This window comes from Neopelma chrysocephalum, unplaced genomic scaffold (assembly GCF_003984885.1).
Source record: "Neopelma chrysocephalum unplaced genomic scaffold, ASM398488v2 Primary Assembly neopelma1_96431, whole genome shotgun sequence".
Taxonomy (NCBI): Eukaryota; Metazoa; Chordata; class Aves; order Passeriformes; family Pipridae; genus Neopelma; species Neopelma chrysocephalum.
In genome coordinates this window covers 371,183-376,859 of record NW_020925079.1, presented here as the reverse complement: position 1 = coordinate 376,859, position 5,677 = coordinate 371,183, and positions in this window count along the sequence as shown.

Here is a 5,677-nt window from a genome sequence, read left to right as displayed (position 1 = left end):
GATAAGCAGGTCCAAAGTGCTGTGAGACTTCAAAAACAGAAAACATACTTTGGAAACTGCACTTCTGCAACACAGTATTCTTACAGAGATATCAGTGTACAGGAAAGGTGGAGATAAGTTCAGATCCTCGAAAATGAGCCTTTGTTTTGCAGCAGCTATCAAAACAGAGCGTGTGTCTGTTTCTCTGTTGCAAAATATAAAAACACTTGCATGTTGTTTCTTTCAATAGCATAAAATATTACACTTGAAAAGCACACTTCTCATTCTGCTGTGGGAAAGGGAATACAATATGCTAAGGAGAAATGGCTCTCTCAGTGTTGTGTTTTCTTCTGTAATCTGTTAGACTAACGGCCCTGGCATCACGGACCAAGCAAATAAGATGTCTTTGTCAAGGGAAAGGAATAATCCTTGGACTGAAGCTCCATAAATGGACAATTTTTGAGCCTGACACTCCTGGGATTTTTGTACAGTGGATGCTTCTAGAGGCAACATGGAAACCCACAAGGATTGAGACTGCTGGTTGTTATTCAAGGGACCTCTCTCCAGACACACAGCTCCAAGTAGTCAAAAACCTCAAGTGCCAACACTTTCCAAGTGTCATGGGTTTTCTTTTAAAAATGCTGTTGGAATTTTTTTCCCTTTACCACCGTGAAAGAAAGGTGTTGACCAGTTGGAGGGGGATGGGGGCTGGCTGACTGGGTTCCCTCAGCCTGAAGGGATGGCTGTTATTTTCTTTTCCACACCTTTTCAACGGAAGCCTCTTAATTTTGAAGCTATAATAACTCGGAGGGAGGAGTTTCTTTTTTTCTCCTTTCCCGCCCTCCTCATCAAACAGTTCATTAGACTAAGACACCAAGAGACCCGGGACAAAGTTGTCACTGGGGTTGAACCCTCAGTGTTACTGAATGTCCACAGTGGTGTTGGTTGAGCTCTCTCTGCCAGCTCAGGGGAGGCAGCAGGTGACCAAGGGTTTGCGATCGAGCCACCAGAGGGAGATCAAAAGCCACATGCGTTTGAGCTGTGCCACCTGCTGTCTTCTGATGACACGTTTGCAAACATCTATCATATTAATTCAGACCAACTTGTGGAAAACAGCAGCACCGTTCGGCCGCTGGCACTTGCCAAAGATGAGCGTTACCATTTTACCTTTGGCTCTGGCAAAGCCAATGCATGTAACCCCAGGGCCAAAAAAAACCCCAGCCTGAACCAAATCAACCAAGCAAACTGTGGTTCTGTGCTGTGCACACATAATTCGTTTTATATCTATTACTGCTTTACTGTGTTTCAAACTGAGGTCCAGGAAACCCATAAGTTTCTGCAAATATTTTTGCTGTGTGGTCCTTTTGGAATAGTTCTAATGAAGCTCAGCCTGTTGGGTGTTTTTCTTAGAATGTATTGCAGGGAATTCATGTTTAAAAGAAACTCTAGTGCACATCTCAAAGTCAATTGTCCACTCAAAATAATCCTTCACAAGCAAGAACACAGATTACAATGAAAACACTTAGTGAACTGCTCTTAAGAAGATGATTCAGACAAACTCTTGGTCAGATTTTTATTCTCTAGGAACATTCTTTACCTTCTTACTCTTTGTACCTGTCTCTTCCTTTTTTATGTCATTCCTAGTCCCAAAGATATAATGTAAAATGAAGTCTAGTTACTCATTTTAATAAAGTAACTGCAGCTGTTTGAAAAACTCAAGCTACAGTTGTTGGTAAAAAATCATAGATTTCTATTCTGGACCAGGATGGAAAAAACTCCAAAATTTTGACAAAGTGTATGTGAATAAATGTTGAAATATTTTGAAAATTTTCATGGACATAGGACACTTCAGTAATTCCAAACTTAAGTATTTTCAGGCTGAATCAGCAGTGAGCTGCATTCCTAAGGCCTTTCGCATTCCCGCCTCCCTTCTTGTCTTGCATTTCAACTGGGGAACACCTCCCATAATACCTCAATTTTAAACCCCTAGTTTTAAATTATCTTGTCTTAAAAGAGTGTAAGAAGCCTGGAGTTAGAATCTGTGACTAACTGATCAAACACTTTGTCGTATGGGATACTAAGGAAAAAAGGAAACCTGTAAACAGGATAAGCAGAGACACAAACATAACAGAGAAATTTAACTGTGACAAACATGAGAAACAAACCCCATCAAGGTAATTGATGGGCTAGCCATAAATTGGAGGCACAGTGGGGCTTTGCCACTGATAAGGATGCAAACTCAAGGCAGCACAACGCTGCACAGGGGCTCTGGACACTGCCTCCTATAACCTAAGGAAGTCTCCACTTTTGTGATGCTTTAAACCTTTTTTTGTAATTGATAACCAATATGGCTGCTTCACTCTCATGAAAGCATCTGAAAAAAACCCCAGAGTTTTGTGCCTCAGATATTTTGGATTTCAACACTGCCTGCTGATAATCACACATTTTTGAAACTAGATCTAATTTTTTTTTTTTTTTTGCTAAGTGTGAAGTATTCCTGCCCCTGAATGTCATCAAATTCTCAATCACAGAGAGCCAAATAAACTGATGGAGGTGGCAGTGTGTACACAGCAGCTAACAAAAGAGGCAACTAATTCAGATCTTCAGGACTTAAGTCTTTTCTAATGCTAATGGGGGAATGGAAAAATTCCAGCCTGAAGGGTGCTGAATGAGATGGTGGTTCAGTTCTCCAAGACTCTGAGCATCTGTAAGAATCAGCATATTTTCCCCTTTCACTGAAAGCAACTGTCCACAAGGATTAGGCAGCTTTTCTGAGTGAGGATACAGTGTGGAGAGAATTCCCACTGCTGCTGCTGTAGCACCTGGAGCCACCAACACCAAGCTCTGGCTCACAGGGAGACACAGACAACACATGCTCAACTTCTGTTCTTTCCAGTTTGCTGCTGTGTGAGTTGTCCATAGATCCTACAACAGGGCAGAAGGAATGAGTCCTGCAATCTGCCAGCGTTGACATGACTTGTTGTGAGCGGGACTGGACACCTTTTGGTGATATCTGGCATGAATTACAAAGAGCTACTAGTAAAACACAGACATTACTCTCTGCAGCATGCCTGATACTTAGAAGCAGAAGTATGACAGTAGTTTGATGCATGTGTTTGCCTGGAGTTTGTCTGATCCATGCTGTCAGCACACACTTACATGAGTTACATGGGGTTTTGAAGTTTCAAACTTGTTCTAAACATGGATCTGTTTAATGATGCAGAAGTCTTGTCAGCTGTTCATAAAGCCCTCAAGATGCAAGAGGCTTTGTCAGGACCTGTTTCTTGTTATCTGTTCACCATTGCTAATCAAACAAATGGCTTGCTGAGTCGCACCACTAAAGCTGACACAAAAGCTGAGAATGAAATATACGTGCATCAAAGCCTTGGAAGTTGTACTGAGAATTTGCTTTGATTTTGACATCTGCATGAAGCCACGTGGGGATTTCATAAAAGTCACAGGAATATCCACTTATGTCGTCCATACTTCTTTGCTATACAGATGTGCTGTGGACAATGAATTCAAGTAGCTTTGTAATCATGCCAACAGTGGAATTTTTTTTTTTTAACATTCTTCCTGGTTGCTCTTGTTAATTATACCTGCAATATCAAATGTAAGCTTGGGTTTTTTTGCTCCAGACTAAAACCCTGAACCAGGAAGATGCTTAAGCACATGGTAAAGTACAGGTTGCAGTGCTTTTTGAAAAGCTGTGGGTATAAGAACATGTTTAAACACAAACGCATGCTGAAGAGCTTTCCTAAACTGAGACTTTTCCCCAGAATAGCAACTTCTTAGATGGTAGCAGTAACACAATCTTAGTGATGCTCTGAATTGAATTAGTTAACCCATGGTGGCATTAAGGTATGAAATGATTTGTTCATTTTATGTTTAAAATGCAGGTATATGTGAAAATTAAAAAAAAGGGGCATTTTCTTATACAAAGGGGGTGCTTCCTGTTAGGTTGTTCAGTATTTTAAAGTATAAAGATTAATTCTGTTATTAAAATGACGTGGTGAGATGGGAATTTCAAGCAAACTGGATATTAAAATGAAGGAGTCTGATCACATAATAAAGGTGTATTTATGTCATTGGCCTGTGGCCAGTTAAGGTGACCTGCTTGCTGGGGGAGAAACTAAATGATACAAAGGGAAGTTTTCAAGGCGTCACTTTTCAGAAAGCCAAAAATTACCCACAAGCTGTACTGTCTAGAAATATCTGAGCTCCAATCAAAGATTTCTGTGCAAATCAGACCTCTTTGTTAGGCACTGCTTAAATTAGGGATACATTGAAGTAATCAGTATTCTCTTCAAAAAAATTTTTTTGGAAATTATTCCTCGTTTTTTCCCCTTCATATTCATTGCTAAGAACTCATTCAGGGGGCTGATACTGAAGTGTACATACTGGAGACGAGACAGGAGCTTAACTCTTGCACCATGAGTTCAGATACCCATACACCTGATTATAATGTTCCACTGGTTGAAGCTGTCCCCATACGCTGTAAATTTTAGATTTTACTTTGTATATAGTAAAAACTGTCTAGTGGGTAGGGATATGGGAAAGATATGCACTGGACAACTGGCCTAGAAAATACTCAGAAAATTGGCAAGAGCTTGGGGTTCAAAGTGTTTTGAACAGCAATGCAAAGTCTAGCATGTGGCTGGTTACTAGTCGTGTCCTCCTAAAATACTCATATTGAGGCCAAAACTGTGTAATGTCTTTACTAATGACCTGTACGATGCAATAGAATGTGTTCTCAGCAAGTTTGCAGATGGTTTTGGTCTGAGGGGAATGTTAGATACACTGGAGAAGAGGGATGCCCTTTAGAGGGACCTAGGCAAGCTAGAGAAAAGGCTGATGGGAACCTCCTGGAGTTCAGCATCAGCAAATGTCAGGTTTAGTTTGGGCTCCCCAGTTCATCTTAAGACAGACACTGAGCCCATGCTACAAGTTCAGTGGAGCCCACTAAGATGTAGAAGGGGCTGGAGGATGGGACACGGCAAGACAGGCAGCAAGAAGTGCTTTTGTTCAGGTTGGGAATAAGACGGTGAAAGGGAGCTCTTCTGGCTGTCATCATCTCCTTTGCACCAGGGCACTGACATAACAGAACTCCTCTCAGAGATGCACCAAAGGCAGCAGACACCCATTGAAATAAAGGGCTCTCACAGGAGATTGGAAGATACTTTTCTTTCCTCAGTGCCTAGGCAGGAAGGACCAGTGATGGTGAAGGTTTTCTGCTCTTGGGCATCTTCCCAACTTCATGGCCCAGAGGAAACAGGTGAAGTCTCAGTTTGGCCCACCTGTGAAGTAAAGAGGAATCTATGAATCAGAAGATGGAGGATTGAATCTAAAATCGAAAAATCTGGATTCTTGAGTGAGCTCTTCCAATATTGAATCTTGCTGTCTGTGTTTTTACTGCAGTTTGCCAACTGTGTCCCGTTACACAGCTATGCAGAGACCGGAGTTCTTGCTTCATGTTGAATTAACTGGGAGCATGAGACACTTGCTCAAGTCTGAGCCCAAACCGAGCCGAGGTTTTTCTCCGTGAGGAACTTGTCGGTAAGCATGTAGACTACCCCTGGTTATTGCAGATCACCCACCAGCAACACGATTCACGAAAGGAACTTCGATTCGCGAAAGGAACACGCGGCACGCGTGGCAGACAGCAGACCACGGAGAAGCCGGTGGGGGACAAGGCGAA